The sequence below is a fragment of the Orcinus orca genome, chromosome 18 (assembly GCF_937001465.1).
Source record: "Orcinus orca chromosome 18, mOrcOrc1.1, whole genome shotgun sequence".
In the NCBI taxonomy this organism is placed as follows: Eukaryota; Metazoa; Chordata; class Mammalia; order Artiodactyla; family Delphinidae; genus Orcinus; species Orcinus orca.
In genome coordinates this window covers 59,958,384-59,983,544 of record NC_064576.1, presented here as the reverse complement: position 1 = coordinate 59,983,544, position 25,161 = coordinate 59,958,384, and the positions used below count along the sequence as shown (strand labels likewise).

The window sequence follows — 25,161 nt, the reverse complement described above, 5'->3', positions numbered from 1 at the left end:
GGAAAGGGAGAAGTAACCAGTGTGAGAAATACCAAGGAAGTAGAATCAGTGGACTTGGTAACTGCATGTGAAGGGACAGTATAGGAATCATGGATGAGCCCCAGGTCTCCAACTTGAGTGAGTCAGCTAATTCACTGACATTAACTGAAATTGAATAATATTATAGCTTATATTTATAGAGGGCTTACTTTGTACCAAGCACTTCAAAGTTCATTGTTCATTTCATCTTTGCAACATTCTTCTAATGCTAAATGACAAACAACCACAAAATCTCGGTAGCACTCATCAATAAGCATTTATTTAGCCAGTGTGTGTCTGTGAGTAGGAGACAGAGGTCAGCTAAGGCACAGCTGAGGAAGTTAGGCTCTGCCTCACCTGTCTCTCATCCTCCTCTTGGGACCAGCAGGTGAAACAGACCTCTTTTACCAGATAACAACACTTATTGCAAAGATGTACCTAAACTAAGATAGTGTGATATTGGCTTAGGGACAGATAAATAAAGCAAGGGAATTTTTCCCAAAAAAGGGTTGGTAAGGGCATGAAGAAATGGAAACTTTGTTATTGTGATTGGCACTGTAAATCAATACAGCCATTTTAGAGAATGATTTGGCAATATCTAGTAAAGTTAAAGGTGTCTATAACCTATGACCCACCAATTCCAATTATTCTTACAATTCAGTAGTTAGAGTGAAAGAGCTAGTCCTACACGTATCAATATTTTAAAATCTCAAAAATAATATTATTGAGCGAAGAAAGCAATTTACAGAATGATCAGTGTCGTAGTATATCATTTTTATACTGCCAAAATAGTTCAAAACAGCACTAAGCCTTGATTACGGGTTCATACATATGTAGTCAATGTTTAAGAATATTGAAGATGATAAACATAAAAATTCAAGATAGTGAAGAGAGAGAGGAATGAGATTGTGGAGCCCCTGCCCCCAAGGAATCTTCAACCGTATCTGTAATTTACTTCTTAAGAAAAATGATTTGGGAACAATATAGCAAAATGTTAACATGTGACAAAGCCGGGTGACAGAGGACAGATGTTTGTTATATTAGTCCCTCTACTTTACCGTAAGCGTAAAATAGTCACAGTGTATTTTTGAGATCTTTGGCAAGACAGGACCGGGAAATATGCATTTTGTTCTGCCCTCAGAGCAGGCAGGCCAGAAACTTGCTCTAAACTCAGGAGACGGAGCTTTCAGGAGAGGGTGATTTCAGAAGGTATTTCGCGCGAGACAGCAAGCTCGCTGCGGTGCTTTTGTCCCCAGGGAGAGCACTAAATTGACACTCTGAGCAGTGAGTTGACACTGCATCTCTATAGTTTAAAAATGCACACATCTAAATCTGCAAGGGATTTAGGACAGTGGGTGAGGGCTCCAGCCCTGTAGCGCCACACGCCTAAAGGAAGACAAACGGCCTGAAGTTAATTGTGAGAAAAACCAACTTGGGGACAGCTGGGTTCCTCCCTGGACGAACCCCCCAGCTATCATTGAGAACCAGAGGGAGCATCAAGATGGGGGCCAGAGGGACTGCCCCCCACTCCTTGCTACAAATGAGGGTCTTCTGTCAAGTACCCACAGGCTCCTGAAGAAGCCCCGTGGGGGACATTGCAAATGTCCCTTTAACAGCTTCAGCGATCTCCAGGGCGTCCCAGACTTGCGTTCCGTCTTGGAACGTAGCTGAGACTGGGGGCCAAGAACTGGGATTGCACAGAGCCCGCTCCTGCCCTTAAATATGGGCCACTTGTATGGTTTAAGGCAGGCGTCCCCACTCCCGGGGCTACAGACCCCTACCGTCCGGGGCCTGTTAGGAGCTGGGCCGCACAGCAGGAGGTGAGCAGCGGGCGAGCGAGTGAAGCTTCATCTGCCGCTCCGCATCGCTCGCATTACCGCCTGCACCATCCCCTCCCCACCTTACCTGAAAAATTGTCTTCCACGAAACTGGTCCCTGGTGCTGAAAAGGCTGGGGACCGCTGGAAACTTTAAGGTATTCCACTCTCCATCCTGAGAACAAACAGGATACTTAAGATTTCATTCATTCAGTAAAATTTGGAATGGTGAGCATCTCTTTTGTGCTAGGCACTGGGCTGGACTGCACAGCCAAGGATGAGCAAGTTGGGCCCTCAGGGAGCTCATCGTCCAGTGCGGGAGGCAAACAAACGGGTAGAATGCAGTAAGAGAAATGATCCGGTGGTAGCTGTGACAGAGTCCCCTGGGAGCAGAGTGTAAGAGCGCATGGAACACGGATGGTGGCCACTGGGGTTCCGCAGAGGAAGCACCGTCTGAGATGATGACAAGTGGCTGGTAGGGCATGAGCAAAACATGGGCACGTGAGAGAGCAAGGTGAGCTGGGACCCTGCTGCCCTTGAAAGAAGAAAGATAGACAAGAGGGATTCCCAAAGCTTTCGTGGCAGGCAGTACTGTACTCTAACAACCACGAGCTGAAGCCTGTTTGGGCTGGAGAGTTCTAACTGTGGAGGCTTCCATCTTGGAACAGTGAATGCCTTGGTTTGTACTCAGTCGTGGAGGGCCAGCGGCCAACACCTGTTTGATGGAATTGTTTATCCTTTAGTCCCTCCCCCTTCAGTGTAACCTCAGGAGACACCTTAGCTCCCGGAATGTCCAGCCAGGCAGTTTGTTCACCAAGCGGTCTGGATGTACCTGGGAGGAGAAGAGGCAGGAGAGAACCTTCCAGAGCATTCAGGAGTCCTGCCGGCCACCTCAGACTTCCTGTGCGCTGTGGAGTTAGAATGCTGAGATCTGAATGCTGTCTCTGGCTTCTAGCTGTGTGCCTGGAGACAAATTATTTAACCTCTCTGAGCCTTAGTTCTCTTTTTGTCAAGTGGGACTATTAATAATTGGGTGGCTGTAAGGACTAAACGAAATAAAGCAGAGAAAAAGGCAGAGAGCACTGTGCGTATTACTTAATAAATGTTCATTATCATTATTGTTGTTAATATTGGGTCCATGCTTCTGATACCTTTTTTAAAAATTCCATGCCTTTTCAATGCTTTTTCACTCTGTCTTCTGCATACAGCCACTAGATAGACCCCATCCAGCTTTGCTTCCTGTGTTTGTATTATGAAAAAAGTAGGCATATTGGATATTCTTTCTCAAACCAGGGCTGCTCCCCTGGAGATCCTGATGCCAGTCTCCCACCTTCACCCCCACCACTGGTTGAGAAACCCCGATGGGGTCACTGTAGGCTTTTAAGCAGGGGAGACACACAACTAGATGAGGCTGCTTGCAGTATCACTTAATTATCTTGGGATCAGTATTGTAACATGTGTCTGAAATAGTTTATATGCTCTTGTGTCTTCGTTGGTCAACTGCCTGAATTTTTTATTTCTGGGGAGATTACACTCAAGATTCTCGTGTCTGTTGTACTACTTTGGGTCCAGGGACGTTATATTTTACACGCTGTTGAAAGAAGCCCTTGTCGTTTTCTGGGCTAACACTCCCTGGATGAGTCAGATATTTGCTTCCAAGCACCGCGGCCTCTGCAAGCCCTCTAAGGGTCAGGCTGCTCTTCTCTCCGAGGGTCCCCGGCTCGGCTGCCACCTAATGGTGAGTTGTGGGAGTAAAAAATGGCGCTTGAGAAACACTTCAAGTGCGCCCTTGGAAATAGACCCTCTGTGGCTGTGAGTCATTCCGGATGACGGCTCAAAAGATATTTACTCATCTTTTAAAAGATGACTAACCGGCTTCTGGCCGACTGGAGGCTGTCTTTGAAAAACAATCCGATTTTGTTTTCTTCAAATATGAATTTCAGGATTTTCTAAACAATTAATGATTTTTCTCTTCAAAATCCACCCTGGCAGAGAAAGGACTAGGCCAGCATTGGGGGAGGGGAGGGTGTATTGCTAATGTTTGTCAAGCCTTTAGAAAGTGCTGGGTTCTGTTGTAAGCACTAAGAGCATCTCACTTAATCCTTATTTCAATCCTGAGGTAAGTACTGTAATAAAAACAAAGCTAATAATTATTACTGTCATTGTTGTGGTTGTTATTTTATAAATGAGGGAGTTAAGGTTTAGGGAGGTCTAACATCACTTAGCTAGTAAGTGGCAGGACTGGGATACTAACACAGGCCCGTCAGGCACCAGTAGCTGCGTTCTTGACCATTCTACTCCTTAATGATGTCTTCACTTCTCTGCACCTGCCGGCTTCCAACATCAGCTCATCCTGCAAATATTTGTCAAGGCCCTAAATGTGCATTCTATTGAATATTGGTTATCAGCTATGATCCAGACACAGACTGTTCCCTCATGGAGAAAAGAGAAAATGTGATATAGATTGATAAATGCTGTAGTGAGGTAAGTACAGGGTGCTGGGAGCCAATATATGAGTAGCTTGTGGTATAACCTGGGGGCAATCAGGATAGACTTCCTGGAGGAAGTGACCAAGTTAATTCCTATTGGATGAATGGGAATTAGGCAGGCACAAGGAAGGAGGGAATTAGAGAAGGACGTTTCAGACAAAATAAGCAGAAAACATGAGTGACCAGAGGTCCTATGTGCTGAGCACTGGGGAAACACTCTTATAATTAGAGAGTTTCAGGGAGGGGCCAAGGAGTTGGCTCATTTGGGGGCTGACTTTTGTTTTCTGTGTCTGGCAGGATGCTGGCAGCCTCATTCTGAAAGGAACACCGCTTTGCAGAGGAAAAGCTCTGAGAGAGAGGTAAGAAGAAAGCCTTTTCTTCCCCCTTGTGGACTGAAATGGATGTGTAAATGCTGTCCTGGCCCTCACCAGAAGCTCTGAGAAGCCTGATAAAGATGCTCTGTGATAAAGCTCCAGGGTCAGCCACCGTGAACCTGGTGGACTGGCCCACTTTGTGTGGTCAAGATCCCATGTTACACCCTGGTGCAACCTCAAAGCCAAAGTTGGGGAGGATGAATCTTGTTTTCCTATTAAACATAACTGCAGAGAAGAAGGAAACCACTGTGATGGAATGGACGGAAGAGAGGGCTCCCTGTTGTTGCTGCTAGTATCTGCCACGGATGCTGAGAAAGAACTACAGGCCCTTCTCTAAAAGGTGAGACCTTGGGAAGACCACCTTTCCCGCTGTTTCTCCATGGTACTGCTCCCCACCCCCCACGTGGTCTTGAGCACAACTCTGTTAGTTGGATGCTTATTGGGCAAAGCCACATTGCCAAATTACGAGTAAACCATAAAGAAGGTAATTTACAGGTATGCAGTGTATTTTAGTCAACCAGATTTGGCTTCACACAATGATTGGGCTGTTGCCTGGTCAATTTGTCTCTCTTCTGTTTACTACCTGCCTAGTTGGGTCACTTCACCTTGGTGACACTTTGGACCTTCTTGTTAGACATTCCAGACTTAACCCTTTGATTCAGGTTTAAATGGTTGTTCAATGGCCTCCTGAATCCCAGCCTCCTGTTTTTTCCGTATTTTGCTGTGTCTCTTAACCAAATCTCCCCTCCCAGGCCCTTTCTCTTCTCATGAAGAATTTCTCTCTCAGTGATTGCATTTCCTTTAAGTCTCTGTAGCAGCAATGGGAACCATCCGGTCTTAATGGCAGTGACAGGGCCATAGTTGTAAGTCCAAAACAGGGGAATCTGCTATGGCAACTTGCTCTGAAATGGGACGACTTGGCACCAATTTTTCTATTTGTGAATCATATTTAGCATCCTGTTAAACCACTTTCATAGTGCAGTGGTTAGGAACATTGAATAATCTTGGACAGTTTACTTAACCTCTTCATGCCTTACTTTCTTCATCTGTAAACTGTGCTGTGAACAGTGCCTGGCCCAGAGTAAGCACTACTGAGCCTTTTTTTTTTGCGGGGTGGGAGTGGGGCCCACGCCTCGCAGCATGTGGGATCTTAGTTCCCTGACCAGGGATCGAACCCATGCCCCCTGCAGTGGAAGCACGGAGACCACTGAGCCTTTGCCACTGGTCCCTTTTCTGATTACTTCCTGTGGTCCCTCCAACTCTGATCAAATCATCATTTAATTCCCCCGTGTCGTATTTAGACAACATTTGCCTACAGAAACGAGTAGCTGAGGAGTTCACAATGTTCATTCTGGAGTGACATTCCTCACAGTGACTCCCCCCAGCTCAAGAAAGCCCACATCACAGAAGGAAAGACTCTGTTCACACCAGCTCCCAGCTCACTCCTCCTACCCCTCAAAATCATGCTCTAGCTTCCTCCAGGGCCCCCTTCCAAATGCCCAGCTGTGGACTGTTCTACTCACTGTGCCCGTTTTCTCTTCTAGTATTAGTTCTGAACTCTCTCAAGTAATCTTGAGTAGCAGGTGTCACTAATTTCTATTAGATAGCTTTATATTAAAATTTGTAACATGCTCGTGGAGACCAATGTTCTATTGTGTGCTATTTTACACTTTTTGGTCTTGGAGTCTGCTCCATTCCTCTGTGGGTTTCTGTGTGGAGTTTGGATAGATGTCTACCTTGGTGTTTTCAATATATTCCATAAGCCTGAAGAAAAACCTGACAAGACACTGCACACCCATCATTTCCTTCTCTTCAAGAATTGCTCTGTGCAATAATAAAATGCTATTCCTTTTAGTGATTTGTTTGTGACAAAAGAGCCAAAAATTATATCCTGCTGGAGAAAGATCGTACTTGCCTTTAAAAACAAAATTCTATTTCTTTCAGATATAATATAATTTGATTTGTCATTTTCTTCATGGATTTACATTTTCTTTGTTTTTCTGAATTCTATCATGTTTTATCGTGGAGGAGATGAGACTTCAAGGCAAAAACTCTCAATACTTGAGGTCAGTTTTACTTTTATCTTTGCAAAGGTGTAAGGGAAAAAATGACCTTTCCTGGTGCTAGCTCCTCTGCCCTGTGGTAGAGACCACAATAGACTTAACTGGAAGCTGTGTCTTAGTGGCTTTGCAGTTGGGAAATGTTAAGGGTGAGTTTACTGCCACCACTGTTGGCAATAAGAAGAAATACTGAGCTATTAAGAAGAGTACATTAGCACAGTGGATGTGACATCTGAGCAAGTTGCCATAGTGTACTTTCTAGGACTGAGTCCCCTGGTCATTGAGCAATTTCAAATTCATATACACTACCTTACCATAGTTGGATGGGAAACTGGGAATCTCATATAGGGCTTCCTCAGTAAAAAGGCTCATGTGTCTCCTGCTTGTGAGATCCCAGGCCTCCATGTCTCACTCTGAGCTGGTAGTGGCCCTGGGTACTCCTTGATAACACTATGAAGTAGGGTAGAGGCCATCTGGGGTACCTCTGCACATTCCTCTCAGGGATGCTTTGCCCCATTCTGGGCTTGCTTCTCCTGCGGTATCTCTAACTGCCTGGAGCCCTTTGCTGTTGGGTCTTGCCCTTGGCAGCTCTTACTTCTTTCCCTTCTTTCTTGCTGCTGTGGAGAGAAAAGATAAATACATAACATTTGCTTTTGACACCTAATTCCATTTCAAAACCCTGTGTCTCTGTACTTATCATCTGTATCAATGATTTTAAAATTACTTTATTGGATTTTTTCCAATAAAATTAAACATCTATATGGCTTGTATGCTGAAAACTACAAAATACTGATGAAAGAAATGAAGGAAGATCTAAATAAATGGAGAGACATACCATGTTCATGGATTGGAAGACTTGGTATAATTAAAATGTCAGTTCTCCTCATGCTGATTTATAGGTTTAATGCAATTCCTATCAAAATCCCAGCAAGATTTTTCTTGTAGATATAGGCAAGTTGATTTTAAAATTGATATGGAAAGACAAAAGAATTAGAATAGCTAAAACAGTTTTGAAAAAGAATAAAGTGACTATATACTCAACTTCAGCTATCTCTTCCACACAAATGCCACCCAAATCATGTTTGCAGCCTGGAATTCATTCTCAGTCACTTTCTCAAATCTCCAGTGTCTTGCTGGCCATTTCACCTCTCACTTGGGGTGTCTCACCAGACCTCAAATCTAACTTGTTTAAGCTAACAATACAAACAAGCTCCAGATTTTCCACCTTCACCGTATGATGTCATTGCTTCTCCTGCTGTTTCTTTAAGCACACTATCTGCTTGCTCTCCAACTTGTATTTATTTGTTGCTTATTCTTCTTTCCCTCTGGGGTCATCCTAGTTTGGGTTCTTATGATTTCATACCTGCTCTTTGTAATAGTCCCCAAACTACTCTCCCACCTTGTAACTCTTCTTTTCCTCCTTAATGACAACCCCCTCCAAACACCACCATCAATATAACTCTTAAAACACCACTTTCACTATGCCATTTGCCTGCTCAAAAATTTTCAGTGACTTCACTATCAAAAGGAATAAGCCCAAACTCCTCAACTTAGAACACATAACTTGTATAGACGTGTAATAATAAGTTGAACGATGCTATCCATTTGATTATGCATCACAGAAATCCAGCAATAATTTGTCCTTTTCTTTACTTTTCTTTTTTCTTTTCTTTTTTTTTTTTTTTTTGCGGCACGCGGGCTTCTCACTGTTGTGGCGTCTCCCGTTGCGGAGCACAGGCTCCGGACGCACAGGCTCAGCGGCCATGGCTCACGGGCACAGCCGCTCCGCGCGGCATGTGGGATCTTCCCGGACCGGGGCACGAACCCGTGTCCCCTGCATTGGCAGGTGGACTCTCAACCACTGCGCCACCACAGAAGCCCTGTCCTTTTCTTTTGAAGCACTTTCTAGCACCACCCTCAGGCCTGTCTGGGAATAAGTGCTGCTATACATGTTGACTCACAAAAATAAAACATGACACTGCAAGCTGGGAAACCAGACACCCGGGTGGAGCCCTGAGGACATAGTCGGCTCTGAAGGCAGTGTGTCCCTGAGCAGGAGATCTGAAATGGCCAGGAGGGGCGTGAAAGCATTCGCAGACCTGGGCTTCCTCTGAGGCAACCGGAAGCCAAATCTGAAAAAGCCCTTGGAAAGCTTCCCCAGACAAGGAAGGTCAGGAATAGGCTGCACAGAATGGGAAGTGCCTCTGAAGCTGTATGCGGGTAGATGCTGGGGGCCACTGCTTCTGCTCTAGTTCCCCAGCTCCACCTTCCGGATCCTCACGGAGTCGAAAGGAAAAGCACTGTCTCTCTTCTACCCTCTCCCATCCACTAAAGCAACGCTCTTAGTGTTCATCTGTTTGCCACATATTCTCGAGCTGCGTTCTACTAGCGGATCCTCTTCCCTCCAGAGAATTTGCCAGTCTGGCTTGGCATCCCGAGCAGTTTTACGAGAAGTATGTATAGCCTTTTAGGATGCAAACAAGTGCAAGAGGGAAAAACACAGATTGCTTTATGGAGTGATTGGCCAAGTGGATATAGTTAGCAGCTATCAAGCCCTTGAAATATGAAAATTAATTAAATTCGGCTTTATGAATGAGAATAATCACTTCAACAGGCTAATGCGATAAATAACCCCTTACATAAGGAAAACAAACATTTCAGTGCTGCGGGTGCCATATTTTGAGAATAGCTGAAATGCAAAAAAATCCAAGTTTTGAAGTGAGTGGCACTGATGATAACGAAGTGAGCCCTGAAGCTCCCACCAGCAGTGGGAGTACTCTGATCCCCAGAGGTATGTACTTCTCCCAGTATTCATTTCCTCTTGCTGCTGAAACAAATTACCATGAACCTAGTGGCTTCAAGTGATACACATCTTTGTTGTCTTTCAGGTCTGTAGATCAGAAGTCCGATATGGGGGGGTCAGAAGTCCGATATGGGTCTCTTTGGGCTAAAATCAAGGTGTTGACAGGGCGGTGTTCCTTTTGGAGATTCGAGGAGAGAATCCATTCCCTTGCCTTTTCCAGCTTCTAGAAGCCACCTACATTCCGTGGCGAATGGCCCCCTCCTCCATCTTCAGAGCCAGCATCGGAATAGCTTCAAATCTCTCTCTTCCTCTGACCCTTGCTTTCAGTTTAGCACACATGCATTTCTCTTACATACATTTGTCAAAACCCATAGAACGTGCAGCACCAAGAGTGAACCCTCAGGTAAACTATGGACTTGGGATGGTAATGATGTGTTGATGTAGATTCATCGATTGTAACAAGTGTACCACCTGGTGGGAGGTGTTGATGGTGGGAAGGCTGTGGATATCTGGGGAAAGGGAGTATATAGGATATTTCTGTACTTTCTGCTCAGTATTGCTCTGAACCCCACAACAGCCAAAACAAAAATGAAATCTTGGGCATTCCCTGGTCGTCCAGTGGTTAGGACTCCGAGCTTCCACTGCAGGGTGCATGGCCTCAATCCCTGCTCGGGGAACTAAGATCCCACAAGCCATGCGGCATGGCTAAAAATATGCATATATATATAATTTATATATATAAATATATATAATTTTTTAAAAAGTCTTTTAAGGGAAGAATGAGCTGTGTAATGTTTGTGAAAAGGTTAGGAACTACTGCATTAAACCTACCTTATTTCAACCTTATATCCTGAGAGCTGCACACATTCCTGCCCCTGATGGGAGGAACCCAGGGTGTGGTGACATTTCATGCAGCTCAGTGTCACCTTCAGCGTCAGCGTAGAGCAAAAGTGGGCAACCAGAAACCAGCACTGTTTAGCCCTGTGCCAATTACTTCTGCACTGTGCCACTTCAAGCTCACAGTAACCCTACAAGAGAAATATTAACATTTCCATTTTTAAAGTGAGAAAAGTGGGGCTCAGAAAGGTTAAGTAATTTGCCAAGCTACAGGTTGAAGGGCCTGGATTCAAAGCTAGGTTTGTGTGGGCTCAAAGCTCATGCCAGGCTTCCTCCTCAAGTCACAAGAGAGGAAAAGGTGGTTCTTTGTGTGTGTTCTGAGCTCTGGATGTGGAAAACAGGCAGAAAAATGGACCTGCAAACCAGGAGTGGTCCCAAGGGCTGGTTCACTGGTGAAGGTAGCCTCTCATATTCATATAAAAGCCTGGTTGCCACTGGAGGAATTCCCAACCCTTGGAAGATGCCACTGGTCCCCGTGGGCTCTCACAGGAAAGAGGAACCTGGTCTAAGGCCACCAGACCTGACCAAGCCATGCTGGAGCGGAGAGGGGCCGGCAGAGGGCGCTGTGCAGACATGGTGGGCTCATGTCTTACCATAGAACTCTGCCTGGCGAAGGCCGAGCAAGTGCTGAGGGCCAGGGATGGAGAGGTCATTTTGAGCTAAATTTGTTTGTAACACAGCATACTTTTCAGAAAGCTTTGGAGAGTGAATTTTGCCTCTTGCAAAATCACTAATTGTTGTGGGTTTCTTTCTCTTACATAAGACTTCCTTTTGCCGCAATGGATGTCGAGGAGACACTGTAGAAAAGCGGGTAGAATAAAGTGGGCATGCCCCATCCCAGATCTGCCTCTTGTTAGAGGTGTGGGTTTTCTCTGAAACTCGTTTGTGTTTTTGGATGCTGGAGATCGAAGGCTTTATCTTACAGGTTTGTTCTGAAGACTAAAGAAAAGACACAGAAGAGGTAAGTACACAGTCTCACTCAGCTTGCAATCAGTTTGGTCTTATGATCTATTTACAGTCTTAAAAATTATTGAAGACTCAAAGAGCTTTTTTTTTTTTTGGGGCCGTGCAGCTTGCAGGGATCTTAGTTCCCTGACCAGGGGCTGAAACCAGGCCCACAGCAGTGAAAGTGCCGAGTTCTAACGACTGGACCACCAGGGAATTCCCTCAAAGAGCTTTTGTTTAAGTGGGTTCTATCATATTTACGACATTAAAAACTAAGATTTACTTTTCAATTAAATCTCTCATTAAAATATCTATTTCGTTAGGAAAAAAATATTAATTAGCAAGAAAAGTTGTAAAGCAACTATACTGCAATTTAAAAAAGAGTAACCAAAAATACGTATCAATTAGCCCATCACAGGCTAACTTAAAAACATGTTTTTATGAAAAATAACTGTATTGTCAAAATAAAAAGTATTTAGTTAGAAGAGTGACAGTGCATTTTTGCAAACCTCTTTAATGTCTGACATTCGCACATATGTTCTACATGCAAACTGTTGTGATATCACACATCAGTAGCCTCTAGAAAACTCTATTGTACACCATGGAAGAATGGGAGTGAAAAATGCAAATAACATCCTTGCGTTCTATGGAAATAGTTTTGATCCAGGCATTCAATAAGTGAGAGTGATTACACTGTTCCCCAAGAGAGTTCATACCAATTTTGGGTGGCTACTCCAGCCTGTAACATAGGACGCTCTGTGTGCACAGGAGGTAAGCTGGTCCTTGGAGAAACCCATGAGGGTTATGAGAGGTTTTACTCAGCATGCAAAGAGTCTGATGAGAAATCAAGTCATTGACGAGATGACTCAGACCTTGCACAGTTAGAACAAGCCTGAGCTCATGGTGTTTCCAGTGAGTGCCGAGTTGATATCTATTTTGAACATACAAAATCCAGAAGTCATAAAAAAGAATGAAATTCTGCCGTGTGCAGCAATGTGTTTGGACCTAGAGAATATTAAATTTAGTGAAATAAGTCAGAAAAAGACAAATACTAAAAACAGAACTACCATATGATTCAGCAATTCTACTCCTGGGTATATATCTGGGAAAAAATGAGAACACTAATTTCAAAAGATACACCTCAGGGCTTCCCTGGTGGCGCAGTGGTTGAGAGTCCGCCTGCCGATGCAGGGGACACGGGTTCGTGCCCCGGTCCGGGAGGATCCCACATGCTGCGGGGCGGCTGGGCCCGTGAGCCATGGCCGCTGAGCCTGCGCGTCCGGAGCCTGTGCTCCGCAGCGGGAGAGGCCACAACAGTGAGAGGCCCGCGTACCACACACACACACAAAAAATACACCTCAATGTTCATAGCAGCACTATTTACAATAGCCAAGACATGGAAGCAACACAAGTGCCCATCAACAGATGATTGGATTAAGAAGATGTGTGTGTGTGTGTGTGTGTGTGTGTGTGTGTGTATATATATATATATACACACACACAATGAAATATTACTCAGCCATTAAAAAAGAATGAAATACTACCATTTGCAGCAATGTGGATGCATCTACAGAATATTATACTTAGTGAAATAAGTCAGACAGTGTTTACTATATGATATCACTTACACGTGGAATCTAAAAAATATTACAAAAGAATATATATATGCAAAACAGAAACAGACTCAGATATAGAAAACTAACTAGTGGTTACCAAAGGAGAGAGGAAGAGTGGAAGGGAAAAATTAGGGGTATGGAATTAAGAGATACAAAACTACTACGTATAAAGTAGATAAGCAACAAGGATACATTGTACAGCACAAGGAATTATAGCCATTATCGTGTAATGATTTTGAATGGAGCATAATCTGTAAAAATACTGAATCACTATGCTGTATACCTGAAATTAATACAGTATTGTGAACCAACTCCACTTCAACTAAAAACAAAAGTCATGGAAGCCACTCAGAGAGCAACTGGTTAACCAAACATTTTATTTCAAATGAACATAAAATCTGCCTTTCGATGACTTCTAAAATGTCTCATTTCCTTCCTGCTCGGGATGATGAGATGCATTTACTGCGCTTCTGTCTCCTCCCCAGCAGGCATCTGAGCCTGATGAGTCCTGCGTTAATGAGCCTCTGCCTTCTGCTGAGACTTGTGTGACTTCCTTGGGCCCTAACTGCCCTGCATCTGCCCAGGCGGGCATGAGGTCCCCCAGGCTGCCTTCAGCAGAGGGAGAACCAGAGCCAGTGCTTCAGCGGCTGTGCGGGTCGCGGTGTCCCTGGGTCTCTGTCAAAGTCTCGGTTACCTCAGTCACCAGATTCCTCTTCCTTCCCTCCTCCCCTTCCCCTGTTCCTCCTCACTCCTGTCCATCCCATTACAAAGCTCCCTCTCCTTGATCCTTTGGACTCTCTTAGTCCTCTCTGCAACCCTCATTTCTCCCCCTAGGTTCCTCTGTCAGCCTGAATCCTCTTCACTGACTCATGGCTCTCTCCCTGTCCTGTCCCACCTCTCCATTTGGGCCCTTCTTCCTCCCTCTTCTCTCTTCCGTGCCTTTGAGTAGAACTCCCTTCACGTGCCAGGGCCATGCTGGGCTCTTGTACATAATTAAGATGCAATTGGGAATTCCCTGGCAGTCCAGTGGTTAGGACTTGTTGCTTTCACTGCTGTGGGCCTGGGCTCAAACCCTGGCTGGGGAATGAAGATCCCACAAGCCCTGCAGAGCAGCCAAAAAAAACCCAAAAACATGCAGTCTACAAAGTAAGTAGCATTTGTACCCATTTTCTGGACCAGAAAACTAAGGCACAAAGGAATTAAGTAACTTGCCCCTGAGACCAGCCTGTGACCCTTCCTCTCCAGACTCTCCATCTCATCACTGTTGCCTCTTTAAGTAGCTTCTTCATTTGGACACTGTCCATCTTCACTGTCTTTCCCATGTGCTACCTTTGATAGGTCTCACCACACACACCCCTACCACGTGCCCTCTAAGTGCATCTTCCAAAAGACTGCAAATTGATGGAGTCCCTGTGATGTGCCAGGAACTGCTCTAGGGCCCGGGAGAGAGCAGTGAGCAGGGCTTCTCTCACGGAGCTTCCAGTCTCTTCCTTTTTTGCACTGACACTCAGACTCGTTCGGGCCCTTTTGCTTCATCGGCTGGCTTCTGCCTTTGTTCCAGAAACACTTTTATCTTGGGCAGATATGGACTGGACAATGCTTTGCTTTGTGTTGTGTCTTTAGCAAACCTCTTCCAGCCTCTCCTCTCTCAAGGTTACTCTGCTGGCCATTCCCGGGTTTGTCCCCAGCGTTTAAGGTGTCAGCTGGCTCTGAGCCCTCAGCTTTTCCATATCCGCACCCCACCCCCATCCGGCCCTACCCCGTACCGCTTCATGAGAAAGCCGCCATTTCAGGGAAGCTGGCCTTTCTGGAACCTCACACACACTCCCGGCAGCCCATCCCCCACTGCGTGCTGAAAGCAGGAAGCTGGCGCAGCTGTAGAAGCTGAAGGGCGATGGCAGGTCAGGGCCTGCCTGGGATGCTAGAGCTTAGTGAGGCCAAGGGCAAGCCAGAGGCCCCTGAGAGCTAGACCTAAGTGAGGAAGAGCCAGGTTAGAGAAGAGGAAACAGGTTAAGTGCTTCATTCATTCATTCATTCGTTCATTCAGAATATGTATTCAGTACCTTTTTTGTTTCAGGCATTATTCTAGGCCTGGGCTACAGCTATGAACAGAACCGACGAATCTGCCCTTGTGAAGTTTGCAATATATTGGGAAAAACAAACCATAAACAAATAAATAAATATATACAAGTGTCAGATGGTGATAAATATTATAAGGAGAAATAAAGCAGCGTCTGGGGACAGAGCTGATGGAAGTGGGGAAAGGGTGCTCTTTTAGATAGTGTCGTCAGAGAAGAGCTCTTCTAGGAGGGGTGGCATTTAAGTGAAGTAATAAAATGAAGTAAGAGAATGGTCCAAGTGAATGCCAGATAGAGACTACTGCGGGCAGAGGAAATAGCTGTTGCAAAACCCCTGAGGTGGGAGTGTGCTTGTTGGCTTTGAGTGGAAGGAAGCAGGAGGACAGCATTGCTGGAGGGAATAAGAGAGAAGGGGGGTCAGGGGTGAGGGTGGGGAGGGGTAGGGGAGCCTGAGCCCCAGTCACTAGGGCGCTAGGTCCCAGATACAGTGCTGTTTATACTGCACCATGCTGCCTCTTTAAGGAGTTATCATGAGAGGGAGTCTGGTTTTGAAGATCAGCAAAACTGATGCTTTGGGCTCTCTTGACATTTTCTTTCCTTCAGTTCATTTGCAAACCAACCAACAATCAGAGTGAAGGTTATACACGAGATCAAGAATACAAAGAACAAAGCTTCCTAATACCTCCCTTATTCTTTGCAGAGGCGTACCCCAAATTCTGAGTTCACGTAGCCCATGTGGAGAGTGGAATCTGCCATCAAGAGGAGCCCAGAACCCTTGGGCTGAGGAGGGTCATGTTGCCTTCGGGGGCTCTGCCTCTAATTTATTGGTGCATTCTCCTATAGACTGAACTGTGTCAGCCCCCAAATTCATATGTTCAAGCCCTAACCCCAATGTGACTGTATTTGGAGATAGGACCTTAAGGAGGTAATTAAGATCATAAGGGTGGGGCCCTAACGTGATATGACTGGTGTCCTTATAAGAAGAGGAAGAGATACAAGAGGCTCTCTCCCTCTCTGTGCAAACAGAGAAAAGGCCATGTGAGGACATAGTGAGAAGGTAGTGGTCTACAAGTCAGAAGGTGAGGCCTCACCAGAGTGAAAGGTGAAATAAGATGGGGTCGCTCGTGTCAAGGGGTTTTCAATGGAGCTGGGGGGACATATAGGAGGTGGGCCTTATGCAGGCCCTCACTCCGGTGGAACTGTGAACTTTTGAACTGGGCCAAGTAGCAAATATTCGGAGAACTCTGCAAGAACACCTGCAACTTGCTCCAGCAATGGGCTTCTGTCTAGTGACAGCCTTAGCAACCAAAGCATGTGTAGCCAAGGCAAGCTTTCGGCTGTCGACACCAATCAAAATTCTTTGTAAACAGCTTACGCAAGCATTTCCTTTTGTCTTTAAAACCTCCCGACTTTCACTCCCTAAAGGGACACTATTTTGGTTGCTACTCAAATCTGTGTACCCTGAATTGCAGTTCCTCGATCCTGAATAAACACTTTGATTGATTGTCTACTGAGAACTTAAAGTTGACACCGGGAACCAACCCGGATGGCACCTTGATCTTGGATTTCTAGCCTCCGAAACTGTAAGAAAATGTCTATAGTTTAAGCCACCCAGTCTGTGGAATTTTGTTATAGCAGCCTGAGCTCACTAAAATACATTCCAATGAGTTACTTCTGTATTCTGTTTATCATGCATCATGGGACCTCTGGCAGGCCTGGCGATGGCCTACCTCACCATCAAATCAGAGAGGAAGGCTCCCTCTGACTTCTAGGAAGGGCAGTTTTGCTCGCAGGAGGGGTGAGCAAGAGGTAATTTGGAATCCGAGATGCACTTGTTTATGCCTCTATTTCTTCACCTATAAAATGGGGAAGATAATACCAGTGCTTTGGGGGAAGTTCTAAATATAAAATTCAGTTGAATAAACAGCTGTTGAAATCATTTATGCATAAGGCTTCCCTTATGGGAAATTTTTCTCAGTCATAAGGTATATGTGTTTAATAACTGTGAAAGTATTTTGCGACATTTTTAAATGAGGGTTTTTTTCATAATGTTAACAATCTTGTTACTTGTTTAATGTAAACCTACTGATTTTGTAATCATTATAATAGTCTAAGTACTGTCTCTTAAGGTGTTAAAACATTTACAAGACTAATAGATTTGTGAATTGAATTTAACATTTGGAAGTATTGGATTCGGTTTGCAATGTTTAAATATTTGGGACAATTCACTCTTAAATTTATATATTTTGATTTACTAGTTATGTAAGTAGTCTGAGAGTATTTGGAGGATTGTTGATTATTTAATGTTCAAAGAAATGCTAATCATTTAATAAAAGTGTGTGTAAGATTACTACATTATGCATCACCCCTAGGTAACAAAAAGTTGGGGAGAAGTGGAGGGTATTAAGAATGCAGCGTAAGGACTTGCCTGGTGGTCCACTGTTAAGACTCTGTGCTTCTACTGCAGGGGGCACGGGTTCGATCCCTGGTGGGGGAACTAAGGTCCCACATGCCGAGCTGCGCAGCCAGAAAAAAAAAAAAAGAACGCATAGGGGGGTGTAGAGGGACTCTAGAGCAGCTGCCTGATGTTTGAGAGATAATGACAGAGAGGAGAGTGGAGGAAAACTGCTATATGCTAAGAAAACAAATCCTCTTGGGCATTTCCTGGAAGGGTTATAATAAAGATTCTAAGTGCTTAATTACTCTTCGGTTGCCAGGCTGTGTTTCTTTAAATACGACCCCATGCTATGATTGGACCAAAAAAAATACCTGGCTTTACACAAGTCACAGGAGTAAATGTGCAAGGTTAATGCACAGATTTAAATGAAGCAGCTTTCTCTGCAGTATCATCCAAATGGACCCAAAGACTTTCCTTCAGAAAACTACAAATGGACTAAACTTAAAATTCCTGCAAAATGACTGTGTCCAAGTTGGTGTATAGATAGAGGATGATGTTATTTAGATCAGAGTATCTCAGAAAACCCACAAGGCTGGAACTTACATCCAATGCTTGAAATGTTTCCCTTTTGACCTACAAATGACCTCACAGACAGATGAGGCAGGCGCGCGCGCGCGCACACACACACACACACACACACACACACACTGAGCCGGGATTCTGTCTTGGTTCTCTCTTTCATGACTATTTCGCACGACTGTAATAGTTCAAATTTTCTGACCCTGTGGTGTGATGGAATTCAGGACACACCATCTCAAAATATGGCACCTTGGCGTATTGAATATTTGGGGCTGAGGGAATTTGAAAGAACAGCAGAAGCAGGAAGGTCACTCTGACCCTTCCCACCACCCCTCTTCCCAGAAAACAGGTCATAAAACCTTCATGTGAGACGTGCCCTCCCTATACCCAGAGGAAGAGAGTATCCTTGTCTCAGAAGACCAAGGGACTCCAAGCAGAATCTGAACAGGCCTTGCCAGGTTTTCCCCAGTTTACTCCACTCACCTTATATTCCTTAAGCTGTCATATTTCTACCTGACTGCCCACTCTTCATCAAGCCTAGCATAAAACACTCAGGTCTAACTCTTTCTTCCAGGTCTTCATTTCCTTATTAAGGCTCCTGTGTCATGTAAAATTTATATTCAATAAATGTGTATGTTCCTTACTTGTTCATCTGTTCCAGTGCGTCTTTTTCCAACGCCACCAAGCAGTTAACTTAGTTCTGACACTATCTACCTGGAGAGAGCATCAGATTTCACAGGTTAAGTGTCCAGTCCCGTAGACTGCCCACCCGCTCCTTCACGTTAGATGCCAATTGCAACTCCAGGTTGTTACCTGTGCTTCTGACCAACTGGCTATACATTGGACGGTCCCCTGACCTCCTCCTTGGGTGTGGTTAATTTGCTAGAGTGGCTCACAGGACGGAGAAAAACATTTACTTACGTTTACCAGTTTATTATAAAGGATATTAGGGAATCCCCTGGCGCTCCAGTGGTTAGGATTCGGTGCTCTCACTTCTGGGGTCCGGGTTTGGTCACGGAACTAAGATCCCACAAGCCATGAGGAGCAGACAAAAAAGAAAAAGTAATGAACAGATTTTTGATCATTAAAAAAAATATAGTAAAGGCTATGATGAACAGCCAGATGAAGAGGTACATAAGGGGTCCGGAAGGGTCCCAAGGGCAGAGCTTCTGTCCCCTTGGAACTGTGTGCACTACCATCCCAGCACGTGGCTGCTTCATCAACCCAGAATCTCATCAACTCTTGAAGCTCAAGGGTTTTACAGAGCTTCATCTGTAGCCCCCGCCTCCCCTTCCCAGAGTTCAGTGGATGGTGCTGAAAGTTCCAACCCTCTAATCACTTGGTCTTTCTAATGACCCACCCCACCCTGAGGCTATCGAGGGGTCCCACCCTAAGGCACCTCATTAGATAAACTCGGTGCTCTTGAAGGGGAAATCTTGTGAGAAACGAGAGAGACACTGTTATCACTCAGGAAACGCCAACGGTTTTAGGAGCTCTAAGATAGGATCCGGGGACAAAGCCCAAACAGATTTCTTATTTGACTACATCTATATTTGTCAGTTTCATTTTCAGACACTGCCAGGGACCCTAAAAAAAAAGAATCTCTTTCCTCCCCTACAGGTTCTCCCTACAAAATAAGCAAGATTTATTGAGTGCCTACTCTGTACCCAGTACTTTCCTGGCTGCCGTTCCATACTTTATCCTGTGTTATCTTCACAACACTGTGAGATAGATTTCACTCCTTTCATCTTTACAGATTAGAAAATCAGAGCTTCTGGAGATTGCCTTCCCTGCCTGAGAATTCAGAGCCAGAGTTCAGATGCAGGTCTCCCAGACTGTGAGTCCACGACCTCCCCACTGCACTCAACTGCTTTCTAGAAACTTAGCCTCGAGTGACCTGTAACCTAGTCCTCACTATTCTGTGGCTTTCTCTTTTTTGCAGCCTTGTGGCAACATGGAAACAAACCAACACAAAATAAACCCCATAACCTCTGGTTTAAGGTCGTGCATTTCAAGATTCCCTAGAGAACAGATGGTCAGGACTGAATTCAACCATGTTTGGATTACTCTTGATTTCTAGCACACAGCTTTGAGAGTCTAACCTTTCTTGTTTGAGGTGATGGCTTTATTCCTGTATTTCTGGAAGTGACTATGTTACCGAGTCCGAGCTCGCTCTGCTTGCCGCATGACAGACCAATGAATCAGAGACGAGGTGTTCTGGCAAGGAACGTGAGTTTATTCAGAAAGCCGGCAGATCGAGAAAATGGCAGACTAGTGTCTCTGAAAAACCATCTTATTGGGGTTTGGATGCCAGTTTCTTTTAGAGGGGGAGGAGATGAGGAAGTTAAGTAAAAAGGCCATAAGTTTTGCAAATGTCCCCTGGAATGGCCAGCCTCGGGGAGGGGATGTGTTCATTTCCTCTTTCTTGCAGCCATCCGTAGGCGGACAGGATCAGAGTACCTCAGAAAACCCACGAGGCTGGACTTTGTACAAAGGGACTTTGGTTTAACATTCAGGCAGAGGGGCAGGGTTCCCTGAGACAGGCCATTATGTATGATTATAATAACAAAAGCAACGAAGGTTAAAGTCAAAGAAACAGATCGATCGTGGAACCTGATTTAGCTCTTCCCTGTTGCAACTATATTTAGGAAAGAAGTTGTTTATAGATGTCAGCATTTGAGAGGTAGTTAAGGAGACCCAGAGTGCCTTTGAGTCATAATAAATTAGGCTTCTGTGACATCAGTTCTTATGTAAAGAAGACTGAAGTCATTTGTTCCGGGAGCCCTTGGGGGGCATGTGGAGGTATTCCAGGAGGCTTGCTTCTCCCTCATCACATGAGCGAATGCCAGCATCTGAACTCCCTCTGTCCAGTGCTGCATTCTGCTCAGCATAATCATTGCAATCTTTTAAGTAAGGACACAAGTACACCCTATTTTCAGAACAGTCAAAATAGCAAAATTCAAATACAAAGAATGGACAAATAAGGGACCAACTCATCCCCAAATACTTATTTGCTTTAAGTAAACATTCACTGCATGATTTCATTTGCAGGGCAGACCCCCCAAAGGCATTTAACTCGTAAGGTGATTAATATGAACTCTATTTATGCAAAAATCTAGTAGCATAGAATAGCTGGCATTTCTGTGGGGTTTCATCGATTTCAAAAGGATTTGACGTATGTTTTCATATTTTATTTTGTCCTCAGGACCGCTTTGCAAGATGGGGTGAGTATTGTCATTCCTGTGTTACAGATGAGAAAACTAAGGCAAAGACAGCTAAGTCCTTGGCCAGAGGTCACATAGCTGGAAAGTATCTGAGCTGAGGCAAGATCCCAGCTCATGTGACTCTTTGTTAAAACACTCCCCTTTATAAGCATACTTCTTTTTTAGATTTATTTTTTCCTTTGAAGCAGGACTCAGATACTTAGGAGTTATTTTGGAGTATATTCAAATTTGAAATGGAGAACTGTTTGTAAAAAATGACTTTTCTTCCAAAGAGGGTAGCTGGATATCTGTATGATTCTGAAAAGAGGATCTAAAAATATACCTCATCAGGATCACCAGTGAAGCTTTAAAAAAAAACACAGATGATCACGCTGGACTACAAATATACTCAGTAAGACTTTCCAGGTGTGGGTTTATTTGTTTTTCTTTAAAGCTAAAGAGTTGCCTCAGCCAAAGCTAAAAAGCACAAGTTCAAATGTGGCCAGAGTGAGGCAATCTGAGGACTGCTAGTGAGGATCATAGATTTTCAGAGTGAATGGCTCCTACGCTCAAAGATTTATCCCATTTCCTTGCAGGCAAACCTAATAAAATTAATTCGTACTTAACTCCTCTAGCAGAGAAGAGAGAATGAATCATTTGTAATTGAAGATAATCAAGAATAAGTTCTGTTTAGCTTTAGAACATGTTTCTGTATTTATGTTGAAGATCTAGCTTATAAGCTCTTTCTAGAGTAACGTTCTTCATACAAGGATGATTCTAGTCATTATATTACTCTGCTCAGAAGTCTTCCACGGTCTCCCACTGCCGCCCCCCTGAATACCTGTAAGTCCACCAGTCCACATCAGAGTGCTTACAATTTTCAAAAAGCACTAGATTTTGTTTGGGTCTTTATCCATGTCCCTCAACTTGAAATTCCCTTTACTTTTCTCTTCCACAATGTCTGCCTGCTAAATTCTGCCCACGGTTTGACTGGGTTCAGCTAGGAAGTTCTCACTTGGGGAGTTTCCTGGGGTGGGAGCTAGAGGGAAGCTGGGGCTGGAGTCGTCTGAAACCCTAGCTGTCCACCCAGGGGGGCTCACTCACATGGCTGGCTGTTGATGCTGGCTGTCGGCTAGGAACTTGGCTGTTAACCAAAACATCTTCACGTTATCTCTCCAGGTAGCTTGGTCTTCTCATAGAACAGCAGTCACATTCTAAGAGGGAGCATCTCAAGAGCAAAGGTCCAAAACACTCAGGCAGAAGCCTCAAGGCCTGTTGTAACTGAAAGTCCCAGAATGTCCCTTCTGCTGTATCCTGTTGTCCAAACAGGTTATTAAGTCCAGCCCAGATTCAAGAGGAGGGGAATTACCTTCTACTTTTTTTTTTTTTTTTTTTTTTTTTGCGGTACGCAGGCCTCTCACTGTTGTGGCCTCTCCCTCCCGTCGCGGAGCACAGGCTCCGGACGTGCAGACTCAGCGGCCATGGCTCACGGGCCCAGCCGCCCCGCAGCATGTGGGATCCTCCCGGACTGGGGCACGAACCCGTGTCCCCTGCATCGGCAGGCGGACTCCCAACCACTGCGCCACCAGGGAAGCCCTGTTTTTCTTTTTGCTGTCCTGATTGGGTGATTTATATTATTCTATCTTCCAGCTGACCTTATACATTCCTTCTTCTGTATCACCTAGTCTGCTCTTAATTCCTTCTAGTGTGTTTTTCATTTCAATTATTGTATTCTTCAGTTCTGACTGGTTCTGTTTTATATTTCCTGTTTCCTTGTTAAAATTCTCACTGGTTTCATCTATTCTCTTCCCTAATTCAGTTAGCATTCTTATTACTAACGCTTTGAACCCTTTATCTGGTAAATTGTTTATTTCTGTTTCATTAGTTGTTTTCTTCAGGGGTTTTCACTTGCTCTTTCAATTGAAACAAATTCCTCTCTTTTCATTTTGCTTAACTTTCTCTGTCTCTATGAAATTAGATGAAACAGTTACCTATTGTGGTCTTAAGGGGGTGTCCTTGTGTTGGAGCATCCCTGTACATACTGCATGTACCAGTGGCTTTGGTGTAAGAGCTGGATCTGAACACAAGTCCCATCTTTCCTCAGGTTATGCTGGCAGCTATCATCTTGGAAGGAGGTGGAGCTGGAGATGGAGGGGGGGAGAGCCGGAGCCAGGTGTGAGCAGGGGCTTCTTCTCTGCTCAGTGGCTGTCACTGCCCTATTGGGGGTGGGGGTGGGTCCCAAGTTGCTGGAGCAGAAGACCTGAGGGTCGGATCCAAGCGGGCTCTCTTCCCTGTAAGGGTGTGCTCTCCCCCTTCCCAGCACCAGCACCCCGCCCCAGCGGGAAGCAGTGCTGGAGCAAGAGGGGTGGTGTGAGCATTCAGAATGGCTTGCAGCGTGGGCTGTGGCATCTGGTTGGGGTCAGAGACCCAGACTGCTTCTGATGGGCTGTCTGTGTAAGCCCCAGTAGTAGCTGCCTCCCCACACTGCTCAGATACCGCCTGAGGTCTCAGCCTCCTTTGTCCCTCACAGCTGAGCTCTCCCTTGGCCTTTGCCACCCTTACCCTGGTGTGGAGCTATACTGCAGGTCAGGTGGGATCAGTGTGGGTGCTTTGCATGGGTCAGGGCATGGATTGTGGAGGTCCAGACCCAGACAGAGATCAGGACTGCTTCTGACATGCTGCCTGTATATGCACCAGTAATGACTGCCCCAGCGTTGCTCAGACACCATTTTCGGTTTGAGCTCCTTTTGTGTCTCATAGCCGAGCTTTCTCCTTGGCCGCAGCAGCCCTTGCCCCAAAGTGGAGTTGCGTCTTGAAGCAAGAGGGGCTGGAGCAGTTGCTTGGTTCAGGCTGGGACATGTGCTGGGGCGGTCGCGGAAAACCGGCCGCTCTCTCCACCTTGTTTTGGAAGTAAGTAACTGTGTCCATGCTCCCCACGAGTGGAGTCCCGGCTTCCCATAGCCCTCCTTTTAGTCCCAATGGCCCTCCAACCAGCCAAGGGGACTCATCTTCCTGGTGTCAAACCCCAGGTAAGGGTGCCCAATGTGTGGCTTTAACTGCTCACTCCCCAGGGAGGGTCTCTACCTATGTAATCTCCCTTCTCTGCTGAGTCCCTTCCCAGGAGCACAGGTCCTGACCCAGTAGCTTCTCTTCCCTTCCTACCTGATTCCATGTGGATCTTTCTTACAGCCTTGGTCGTGCAGGAGTCTTCCTGCCACTCCACTTTGTTTTCAACAAGAATTGTTCCACATGTAGATGTATTTTTGATGTGTTTGTGGGGGGAAGTGAGTTTTGCATCTTCCCACCCGCCATTTTGATCTTCTACCCACAGCTCCCGCTTTAGGTGTAGACTCTGACCATCCTCATTCAGTCAGAGTGATCTCTTCTTCCTTGGTTTCTTAGGAGCTGGTATGCAATCTGAGTAGGTCTGATCAAAAGGAACCCTGTGACTTTTGTTAGATGACTTGGGCAGGAGATACCCTGTTTCTTCTCCTGGATACAAGTAAGGAAACATATAGCCTCAGGCTGCTTGCAATCAGCTTGTTTCCATGAGGTGATTCAGCCATGGGACCAAGACAACACTTGGAGAGAAAGGCTTGCAGAAATCCTGGTTGAATAGGGCCTGAAGTCCAACTTCCCTTTGTATGGTTCAGTTATGCAGTATAGTGGTTGTTTAAGCCCCTTGGAGTTGGGTATTCTGTTACTTACAGCTAAAAAATCCTGACATACCAAATCACCCCTCACCTCAGAAGGTGACTCCCCTCACCCCAGAAGGGAGCTTCCTTTCCATGGCAGGGCTGGGTGGGCTTCCCTCACGGGCCCAAATCCAAATGTAGTCCTTTTCTGCTTTCCTTTCTTCTCTCAGTGCACAATTTCCATTTCTGG

At 45.2% G+C, this 25,161-nt stretch overlaps 1 long non-coding RNA gene across 1 annotated transcript; it reads left to right on the top strand.

The window, feature by feature from the left end:
- Positions 1 to 10,624: 10,624 nt before the first annotated feature.
- LOC125961924 (uncharacterized) lies at positions 10,625 to 16,153 on the top strand. The gene is made up of 2 exons (XR_007473057.1): positions 10,625 to 11,418; positions 15,797 to 16,153. It is a non-coding gene; the product is annotated as an uncharacterized LOC125961924 (long non-coding RNA).
- The last annotated feature ends 9,008 nt before the right edge of the window (positions 16,154 to 25,161 follow it).